At 36.7% G+C, this 12,216-nt stretch overlaps 1 protein-coding gene across 1 annotated transcript in view; it reads left to right on the top strand.

The window, feature by feature from the left end:
• The window catches only part of LOC121370253, a 139,013-nt gene that overhangs the window by 124,512 nt on the left and 2,285 nt on the right, over window positions 1–12,216 (top strand). The window lies entirely within an intron of this gene.

Below are 12,216 nucleotides of genomic sequence, written 5' to 3'. Positions count from 1 at the left end.
ATTTTTGTGTGTTTTGTGGCAGTTTAAAACAAATAAAAAATGTTTTGGTATTTTAGAAATTATTACTCTTGGCTATGGGGGCCATGATGTAGCTCAGTGGTAGACTGCACACCTGAAGTGCAATGGGTTATAGGTTCAATTGCTGTTGATGGACTTAATTTTTTCACCAGTGCCACATGTACTGTCTTGCCTGTGAGTAAATGTGTTTAGTTATTTAATTATTTATGGGGCGGGATGTAACCCAGTGGTAAAGTGCTCGCTCGATGCACAGTCGGTCTGGGATCTATCCCTGTTGGTGGGCCCATTGGGCTATTTCTCATTCCAGCCAGTGCACCACGACTGGTATATCAAAGGCTGTGGTATGTACTAACCTGTCTGTGGGATGGTGCATATAAAAGATCCCTTGCTGCTAATCAAAAAGAGTAGCCCATGAAGTAGCGACAGCGGGCTTCCTCTCATCAATAACTGTGTGGACCGTAACCATGGGTCTGATGCCATATAACCATGTGATGAGTGCGTTGTTAAATAAAAATCTCCTTTCTTCCTTCCTAGTGGTAAAGTGCATGCCTGATGCATTTTCGGTCTAGGATCTATCCCCATTGGGCTATTTTTCCTTCCGGCCAGTGCACCACGACTGGTATATCAATGGTTGTGGTATGTGCTATTCTGTCTGTGGGATGGTACATATAAAAGATACTTTGCTACTAATGAAAAAATGTAGCGGGTTTCCTCAATGACTGTGTCAAAATGACCATATGTTTGACATCCAGTAGTCGATGATACATAAGCTGCTCTTAAAAATCAGTAAGGAATCTTTTTATACATGTATATGCTTTCTCACAGACATGACAGTACATACCATGGTCTTTGATATACCATGCAGTTTGTGAGCAATCGGTCGTTGAAATGTTAAATATGGTAATAACTTCATGTTCCTCCCCCATCTTCTTTGTCTTCCCACCTTTACACTGCCTGTCCTGTATATGCAGTGGTACACTATCTACTATTTTTAGAAAATAAAATAAAAGACCTTGAATTCCTTAGCAGCAGCAGATTGTTGCACTTGACTTGACTCGTATTAATAGTTATAGGCCAGCTCACACATCATCCATCTTGTATCTGGACACGTTCAATTGATTAACATATATTTCCATTGCTGTTTTTCATTATAGACCGGTTTAAAGTAGCGAGGTATTTAAAGTGGACTCTTCAGTGTGCGAAACTGTTGGTAGGTAAAAACGTCTTTAAGTGTTTACACGTGATTATGTTCCCCGAGCACAACATAATCACCAAGCACCGGGTACATACGTTAAGCCCATACTTCATTTCATTGCGTCTGCCGTTTGAGAAGGGACTAAGCCTGTCATCGTAAAACCAGATGAACTCATGTTGGTCTTAATGATTAATAACATTTACGGTTTTCTCCTGAACCAAGTGACTCAGTTAGACAACTCTGATGTAGGTCTTTATTATTGTGTGTGTGTGTGTGTGTGTCTCTCTCTCTCTCTCTCTCTCTCTCTCTCTCTCTCTCTCTCTCTCTCTCTCTCTCTCTCTCTCTCTCTCCGTCTCTCTCTCTCTCTTCTGTCTGTATCTCTCTCTCTCTCTCTTTCCTTCTCTTTTCTCTGTCTCTCTCTCTCCTCTGTATCTATCTCTCACTCTATCTCTTTCTTTCCCTGCCACCTCTCTCTCACTCTCTCTCTCTCTCTCTCTCTCTCTCTCTCTCTCTCTCTCTCTCTCTCTCTCTCTCTCTCTCTCTCTCTCTCTCTCTCTCTCTCTCTCTCTCTCTCTCTCTCTCTCTCACTCTCAACAAAACAAGACTTTAAATTGCTATAGATATACAGATAATAAATTATTGAAATAAAGTCTAAAGTAACAGCAAGCAACTCAGCACCAATATTCCAGACCATGTGCCACAGTTAATTACTACATGTCGAACAGGAATATGTAATGTGCTTAGGTTTCAAATGTGTGGGTTTTTTAAAAATGTATGTCTAAATTGGAGCAGTTGCATGTGCATTTTGTTGCACTTTGTATTTCTCCCAAACACTTGCTGTTATAAATGCTGTTCAGCTAGGAATGCAGTGGGATTTAAGTGATCAACATACCTATCACAGACTCGTTATTTTTCTCTCTCCATAAAGGTCATGGTATGTACTGTCCGGTCTATGGGACGACATACATGGTCAGTGGTTTTATTGGGCTATTTCTCATTCCAGCCAGTGCACCATGACTAATATATCAAAGGCTGTGGTATGTGTTATCCTGTCTGTGGTATGGTGCATATAAAAGATCCCTTGCTACTAATGTAGTAGGTTTCCAGACTATTATGTCTCAAATTACCAAATGTTTGATATCCAATAGCCGATGATTAATAAAATCAGTGTGCTCTAGTGGTGTTGTTAAACAAAACAAAGTTTCAACAACCTATATGTATGTGACAGCAGCATGTTTTCTCCCTCACACATGAGGGGCGTGACATAACCCAGTGGTAAAGCGCTCACTTGATGTGCGGTCGGTTTGGGATCGATCCCCATCAGTGGGCCCATTGGGCTATCGCTCCAGCCAGTGCACCATGACTGGTACATCAAAGGCCATGGTATGTGTTATCCTGTCTATGGGATAGTGCAAGACCCCTTGCTGCTAATTGAAAAGAGTAGCCCATGAAGTGTTGACAGCGGGTTTCCTCCCTCAATATCTGTGTTCGACGTCATATAACCTTAAATAAAATGTGTTCAGTGCGTTGTTAAATAAACCATTGTCCTTCCTTCCCTCATACATGACTTTTAGCTAGGCCATATGTTCCTATTAACACACATTTAACATATAATAGCCACCAATTCTGGGTTAAAGCTAATATTTTTTAATCCATGATTTCTTTGGCCATATTAAATAAATGTTTTATAACCATTATCACAGCAACAATTGAAGGTATAAGCCTGTAGCCACAGGAAATCTCACAACCTTTGTATGAAAACCAATAACATTTTTCAGTATACCTTGAACCAGTTTAAAAGTATTTATGCGTCGCCCACAAGCTTTTAAGCTTAACAAGACGACGGATATTAAAACACCTGTGTGCATATACCCAATTAATCAGATGCTCACGTGTTCCTTGCAGCAACATTTACATGCACTAAAAAAAATAACAAATCTTATTTTATATCGGCTAGCTGAAGTTATGAATCTTCTTTTTTCTTTTCTTTTTTTCTTTTTTAAAATGTAACCTGGAGGTATGCTGCAAGTTTTTTTTCTGCATTCTCGTCTTCAAAGAAATTCTTCTATGTGTTTTTAAGTAAAGAACAAAAAAAAAAAAAATCCTTATCTAATTGTGTAATCGGAGAAGCGAATACTTGTGGCAGTCATTTGTATAGCCAGAGATATTCCGGGTTTTGGGGTTTGTCAAGTCACAGAACCATGAGAATACCTGGAAAATCCCATCAATCCTTTAAGACACATGTCCCTGCTTTTATTGTTGTAACTCTTGAATATTACCTTATTTTTCATGTTAATGTGTATTCTGTTTAGTTGCTTAATATATGGAAGATATTTCATGTTTTTTCGTCGTTTATGATATACATGTATATCTCATCAAGTGAAGTTTGCATTCATGTCTCATGAGTTTTGCAAGTGTGACTCGTGAGATAAGATTGCAAATTTAACGAGATGAGATATAAATCATATTCAACAAAAAACATGAAATTTTCTATTATATAACTGTTGGCAATTTACATGTACCTTTATTTTTAAAATGTCAGCAACAAAATAGTAACGGCTTTCTTACAGTGAAGATAACACTTTCTACAGTGACAATAACACATTTTAGAGTGAAATAGTGTTATTGTCACTGATATTTTAAGATATTTCACTAAATGTTATATAATAAATGTTACATGTCTGTAATTTGTATATCCTGTAATATCATATGCATGTATTTTGTACCAGTATTTATTTATTTTAAAAAATTGATTGATTAATTGATTGCAACTTTTTAAGTTTTCATTCCACACATTTATCTATTCATTCTCATATAGTTCCAGTTATTCCAAATTTTGTTGTAATTTCAGACATGATGTTTTACAACAAAATAATGTGCAAATGATTAAAAAGGATTTTGTGGGCTTTGTTTTTTTTTTTATTTAAATGGTTTGTAGAAGTACCTGTGTTTAATTGAAACATCATGAGGTATTTTTTAATAATCTGAAACACCTTGTCAGCAATTAAACTAAACACTAAACAATAATACAACAGCCAAGACCCATAGACACCGGTCCATCTTGATGATACTGTAGCAGACAATACGTCTTTAAAGAGAGCTGACTTAACAGATCTGTGTTGATGGTAAACATTTTAGACATCTGTGGTTGCAGTTCACAATTTCCACATCACAATCAATTTTTGGTTTGAGGGAAATCCAACAACATTTGTTTTGTCCTCGTCAGAGTTCACAAGAATTTTTTTATTTATTTGCTGATAAATTTTTTGAAAACAGAGCAATCAATATGGGGTTTGCAGGTAGGATTTTTTTTTTCTTTTTTCTTTTTTTCTTTTTCTTTTTTGTTGTGAGTGACAGGTATTGAAAATTTGACCACCTTGTACTGACATTGAAAAATTGCAGGTTTCTCTTGATTTTTATTGCAGATTTACAGGGTGTATACTACCAAATCAAATCCCATAAACGACAATATGTGGCTAAAATTCCTACCTGCAGTATATCAATCGACATAAACACCACGGATATAAATGCTACTGCCCCTCACCCTTAAAATGAATCACACAAAAATGGGGGTCAAGCTGCTCATTTCAGAGATAACAGATAAAGTCTCCGACTACCCTAGTTCCACACAAAATTTGAGTACTTTTTTTTTTTTTTTTTTTTTACAGGTACTCATACATGTTTCAAGCACATGACTACTTGACACAGTGGTACTAGATGAAATAAAATTGCATACATTTTTTGCCCAGATGAAACTAAAATTTTTTTATAACCAGCACACTCATATTTATCACCAATCACAGGACTTGTGGTGTTAACTTCTCTATCAAAAGTTCGGTGCACCTTGAACTTTGACCCAGTTGGAAATTATTTGGTTTAGTACTACCTACAAAGACATGAAAAGGAATGTTACATCTATTACATATTTATAGAGTATCTTTCTTTATGAATATATTGTTGTATACACTGACCAATAAAGACAGGTGTTTACACTTAAATTGTCAACTGATTAGGATTTTTCTCGTTCCAACCAATGCACCACAACTGGTCAAAGGACATGGCATGTGCTTTATTGTCTATGGGAAAGTGCATATAAAAGATCCCTTGCTGCATTAGGAAAAATGTTACGGGTTTCTTCTGATGACTGTGTGTCACAATTACCAAATGTTTGACATACAGTAGCCAATGATTAATTAATCAATGTGCTCTAGTGGTGTCGTTACACACTTCACCAATAGCTGATGATTAATTAATCAATGTGCTCTAGTGGTGTCATTAACTTACGACTTTAATTGATGTACAAGTTTAGTATAATCATGTCTGTGGATTTAAATATTTTCCAAACATTTAAATTATTTTAACAATGCCCATATTCATGCATACTAATCTAGAGTATCTTTGTACATACATATAATCTTATACACACTGACCAGTGAAGAAATATTTTAATTGTAAATTGATGTACTACTACAAGTTGTTTAGTATTATAATGTCTATAGATTTAAATATTTTCCACATACAGACAATTTACAGGTCTTTAAATTATTTCAACAATGCCTACATTCATGCATATTCATCACCGACCAGAATGTGTCTGTAAGTAGATGAGTTTGCTCTCTCGTCTGAAAATTCTTCTTACATTCCCGACAGCAGCAGTTTAGGTTTGCTGTGAAGTTAATAGCCTGCATCACTGTTAGTTATACCTGTATTCCATCCACACTGATGGATGGTTCCCTTCAGATGTTGCCAGTTATTGTTGCTCAAGAGTGTGAATGCTATTTGACTGTTTGACAGTGTATTCTATCCACTATATAGGTAGGTGGGAGTAGAACATGGCCCAGAGGCACAAGATGTAGCCCAGTGGTATAGCGTTCGCTCGGTGCGCGGTCAGTTTGAGATCGATCACCATCGATGGGCCAATTAGGCTATTTCTAGTTCCAGCCAGTGCACCATGACTGGTATATCAAAGGCTGTGGTATGTGCTATCCTGTCTGTGGGATGGTGCATATAAAAGATCCATTGTTGTTAATCAAATATAGCCCATGAAGTGGCGACAGAGGGTTTCCTCTCTCAATATCTGTTTGGTCCTTAACCATATATCTGATGCCATATAACCGTAAATAAAATGTGGTGAACATGGTCCAGAGGGGTGGAACGTAGCCCAGTGGTAAAACGTTCGCTCGATGCGCGGTCAGTTTGAGATCCATCCCTGTCGGTGGACCCATTGGGCTATTTCTTGTTCTAGCCAGTGCACCACGACTGATATATCAAAGGTCGTGGTATGTGCTATCCTGTCTGTGGGATGGTGCATATAAAAGATCCCTTGTTACTAATGGAAAAATGTAGCAGGTTTGCTCGCTAAGACTATGTCAAAATTACCAAATGTTTCACATCCAGTAGCTGATGATTAATAAATCAATGTGCTCTAGTGGTGTTGTTAAACAAAGCAAACTTTACGTTTTTGTTGAACTAATTTACATATATATGCTGTACATTTACATAATTAAAACACAACAAAATAATATTGTTGAAAATGTTTTATTTTACTTTTTTTCTCTTCACAGTTATTTTGGCTCTTTAGTTGTATGTTTTGCCTTTGGTGTTTTGTTATCAGTTACTTTGACTGTTATTACAAACTAAATTTCATCAATCATTCCACGTGTCAGCTGGCCATCACAGTACATGTTCATCTAACAGAGCGGCTACGGTAAAAGAACTGTTGATTGCTGCTGTATTCGAAGCAGAACAAAAACAGTTACGGATTCTTTGCAGTTCTCTGGTACAGGCAAAAATAATCTGAGAACTCTTCTTTTCTTTTCCGGCTGCAGTCGTATGTAATATATGTAACGTTACCTACACGCATACTTCTATCTCTCGATTCCCACGCTCTACCTCTGGGCAGGCTTCCAAGAAAATTATTTTTTTGATGTGTTTATACAATCTGGAGTCAGAAAAAACAACCTGCTTTCCTGGAGATCTTCATGTTAAATCAGATTTGATGAGCTTAGTTTCGCCTTGTATATTTGCAAAGCAGATATCTATATTATCGGAACACGTGGTCAGTTACCGACTCTATGCAAGCCCCTTTGGTATCCTACCACTGGGGTTCCAACTCATGGTGACAGGTGCTGTGTTTGTCGGTTGTTAAGAATATCTTATCTCAATGTATATGAATGTTCATGGCGAGTTAAACCAAATAAAAAAAACAATCACAAGAAAAAATCACAAGAATGGTAATCAGAAATTTAAAATGCAGTTTTGAGTGATCGCAGTTTAAAAAAAATAAAATAATAAAAAATAAAAAATTGTACTTAGTGGTTTGATACAACAGGTTTGTAAGTGTTGTTATCATATCACAGGTGGAGATTTGGTACGGGACAAGCCGAGATTTGGTGCGGGACAGCTTTGAAGATAGGGTTCCCTGTAGAAACTGCATGAGGTGCATCACCAGGCGGTGCACGGTCAATCGTTTGCTATTTTCTTTGAGACGTTAACACCTGGTGTAGATTTACATTCTGCCAGTAGTCATTTTTTGCTAACTTGCAGGCAAATTTACCGAAAACAAAAAGAAATGCATTTTTAGACAAATACTGCAATTTACCTTTTATATTATGAGTATCTGCAGAGAGAGACAGACAGACAGAGAGAGTTGGAGAGAGAGAGAGAGAGAAAGATAGAGAGAGAGAGGGAGAGGGGGAGGGAGGGAGCAGAGACAGAAATAAGAATGACCAAGAAAAAAGAGGAAATATTTTATAAAATTGCACAACTTGTTATTGTACTTAATATACTGTAGGCACCCTTTCTTAAGATGCATCCTCTCCAAAAACAAATCCTTGGTTGTCCTCTGGTATGTTACATACTAGTAATGTCTCTGTATTTATATCTGGGTAATGACCAATAGCAGGTGAAACTAACCAAGTTCTCTCCAAAATACACTTAACAACAAAAGAAACACGAATATTAATTTTTATTGTTTTTTTAATTTATTTAAAATTATTCATTTTAAATCCCATTAGTTTATGTATCTGTGAAAATTATCAATGTCAAGTGTGAGTATTTTAGACCCATTTTGACCGTCTACTGAATTTCATCACAAAAAATATTTATAACAAAATATTCAGTTTTCTTTTCTTTTTTGTTCAGTATATTTATGTTGCTTTGGTTCCTGTCACTTGACATTGTACAAACAAGCTAGCTACCCCATGGTTCTTCTTTTGTGTGCATGTTGATGTGTAAGTATTCAGTTTTAAATTTTTCTGATGTGGCCAGTTGTTCTCTTATCTTCATCGACTGATTGACCAAGATGCATTGGGTCAGCTGAGCTTGCAAAGGGGGATGGGGTAGAGGAAATTGAGGGAGGCACAATACATTCCTGTTGTAGATTGTAAGTAGAATAAATCAGAAGCCAAAGACATTTTAAAGATTGGGTTAGGTGTATGATGAAGCGATGGATGGATGGATTGATGAATGGATGAATAGTTGTTGGATGGATGGATAGTAGGTGGGTGGTTGGATGGATGAATGGATGAATGGTTGAATAGTGGGTGGGTGGTTAGGGGTATTGGATGGGTGTTTGAGTGGGTGGAAGGAACTAAGAAATAATGTCTTGTTATGAAAATTCAAAAGGCATGAGGATATGATTCATCTATATAGAGGTTTGTATTGTACAATTGTAAGTTTTACAAAATGATCTCAAACCCTGTACATACGTACATACACACACACAGACCAACACACACACTCTCTCTCTCTCTCTCTCTCTCTCTCTCTCTCTCTCTCTCTCTCTCTCTCTCTCTCTCTCTCTCACGCACACGCACACACACACACACACACACACACACACACACACACACACACACACACACACACACACACACACACACACACACACACGACTACGACTACGACTGCCTGCACATGAGCGTGAGCATGAGCGATTGACTTGGGAGCATTCCCATTGAATACCTCTGGCATAATTGATGGACATTTGGAAGAGAAGCCAGAGTAACGTGCCAGAGATAGGGAAGATATTGTCCGTGTGACGAGGCGATACAACAACGCTGTGATAATTACATAGCTTCACAATTGGCAGCACTTGCAGCGTTTTCTACCAGCGCCAGACGTACGTATGTGCATGCATGCACCTGCTGGCATTGAGGATCCCAAAAAATGATGAATATTAATATATTTGCACCGCGTATGCATGCAGTTAACTCATTTTCTCATGTGACTCATATCGTTGACTTGGTATTTTCACGGTAATATAATTATAAAGGAATTGGCAGGATTGATAAGTATATCTTCTCCCAACTTTGACTTTGATGTGTGAAGATTCAATTTTGACAAATTTTGACAAGCGTTTAAAGCTCGGTTCAGTCAAGTTGACTCGACAGTATTTCAAGTAGTATGATGGTTTTCTGATAGCTGATGTATGTTAGCTGTTGCAGGTTTTTTCATGACATTTTCAGAACTAACGAACATGAATGATGATTTTTTTTTCATTGTAATATGAAACCTATGTGATATTTTGGAACTACAAGTACAGTGCCTTTTCATCAACCGAAAAAGACCTTGACTTATTTGTTCTCTCTGACATATATTAATTGCCTGCTATAAATCTTCTTTTGATCCATTCTGTTAGTATTAATTCTCCATTTTGTTTAGAGCACCCTACTTACTTTTAAGTTTGTATTTTTACACCATGTATCTATATATTAACTGAATATATCCTATAAATTAAACAAATTAAAAATATGATTTCAATTATGACATACATACTAATCATTATATTGCCAAGCTGTGGGGCTTTGCAAAAGATCTATGCCTGACAGCCCTTTTTGCGACTGTCACGGGGGAAAAGGATATAATACAACCAATCTAACGCTGAAGAAGAAGATTATATTTAAATTCAGTTTTACAGTGGAACCCCACCAAACTGGACCCCCACATGGGTAAGTAAAACATCTGGTTTTAAGGGGTATCCAGTTTAAAGAGGTTACATTCTGTACTGATATTTAAAAAGGGACTAGCTGTGAAAAATGTCTGGTTTTGATGGAATTCTGGTTTACAGTGTCTGGTTTTGATGGAATTCTGGTTTACAGTGTCTGGTTTATAGAGGGTCTGGTTTTGATGGAATTCTGGTTTACAGGGTCTGGTTTTGATGGAATTCTGGTTTACAGTGTCTGGTTTTCAGGGAATTCTGGTTTATAGAGGGTCTGGTTTTGAGGGAATTCTGGTTTATAGAGTGTCTGGTTTTGAGGGAATTCTGGTTTATAGAGGGTCTGGTTTTGAGAGGTTTCACTGTATATTAATTAATACACTGGAATGATTCCATCGGGAAGGGAAGCTGCGTATAAAAGATCCTTGCTGCAAATGGAATAATGTATCGGGTATCCTCTGAAGGCTGGGTTAGTGCTTGACATTGACGATTAATTAATCAATGCTGTAGTGGTGTCAAAAAATTAAGTTTTTTCCCTTTACTAATGGGTGGTACCTGTATGCTATACTTTGCCATGGGATAAGCATTTCTTGGCTACAATATAATTGAATGGGTTTGTTTTTTGTTGTTTAGAATCCTTTTTATGATATGCTGTTAAATTTGTTTCACTTGAATGGCATAAAAAAAAAAAATCTAAACCAGAATGGCATAAAAAAAAAAAAAAAAATTAAACCAAAACGAAACCGGCTTCCATCTTTTATTGTTTTGTTTAGTTTTTTCTGCCTTTTCTGCTGGAGGCATTTAAACATTTCATCTTGGAAGTTTACCTCTCGTGTGGCAGGTGTCTGCACAGGGTGATCTCGGAGTTGCTACAATCCCAGACGCTGATCTTCGCATCTTCATTCTCACGGCTATAGAATGAAATGTTACTAACTTTAGCTTGGCAGCTAAAATACATCTTGCAGTAGTAGCTTCTTTCTTCTTTTTTTCGGCATTTTTTTCTGGCACATAAAAAAAGAGATAAATACATGCATGTTTTCACTCATCTTTGTTTGGCGTCTGTACATCATCTTGAGGAAAGTTTGTTTGGCATCATTCCAGCTGTTGCCAGCATTTATATTGCTCTGCCACCGTGTTTTCCTCTGAGGTAATTTGATGGTTGTGAAATGTCATTTAATAACAGGTTGGAAAGATTTATTGCAGAAAAAAAGCCTAAACAGCGTCTTTTTGAATCCTGTTGCACTTTTTTATTTTTTGCCATCAAGTTCCTTCAGTTCTTTGGAGAGAATATTGCGGTTCTGTTGAATGCATTCTTAAAATATTTTTTTTTGGTTGCTCTATTTTGCCATCTCTGTAGAATTGATCAAGTTTAAAATGTGTGTTTAAAAATGTCTTGTTAATGAAGTTAATGGGTCATATATATATATATATATCTGTGTGTGTGTGTGTGTGTGTGTGTGTGTGTGTGTGTGTGTGTGTGTGTGTGTGTGTGTGTGTGTGTGTGTGTGTGTGATATAGCTTTAATAAATTTACAACTTGTCTTTTATACTGATGGAAAGAAATAAGGGAACACATCAAATTGTAGACCAAATTGAATTCACTACTAGCGTAGTAATGTCTGTATTTCATACCAAGTTGTAATGTGGGATTGAATGTCTGTAGTGTTGAATGTGCTGCCTATATGTTCCCAGTCAATGTCTGACAATATCATTTGATTTTTGATTCAGTCATTATTTCTTGTTGCTGTCTGTGAGATCCTTTATTTCTTTCTATCAGTATATAATTTAATGACTGATTTGTCTTCAAATTTGGTCAGTTGTAGATTTTGGCAAAACATTCCATTGTTTCTGGAATTCTAGATTTATAGCACCACCTAAAAACTAGTTGTTCCTGCCCTTATGTTTATCTAGTGTCCCATGATTGGTATATAAAACATTGTGGTATGTGCTGTCCTTTCATTTGAAAAGTGCATATAAAGGATCTCTATAGCTGCTAATGGAAAAATATAACAGGTTTCCTCTGAAGGCTACATGTAAAACTTACCAAATGTTTGACACTCAACAGC

The sequence above is a fragment of the Gigantopelta aegis genome, chromosome 4, assembly GCF_016097555.1.
Source record: "Gigantopelta aegis isolate Gae_Host chromosome 4, Gae_host_genome, whole genome shotgun sequence".
In the NCBI taxonomy this organism is placed as follows: Eukaryota; Metazoa; Mollusca; class Gastropoda; order Neomphalida; family Peltospiridae; genus Gigantopelta; species Gigantopelta aegis.
Note: the sequence above shows the minus strand (reverse complement) of the source record. Positions and strands in the feature narration are given on the sequence as shown.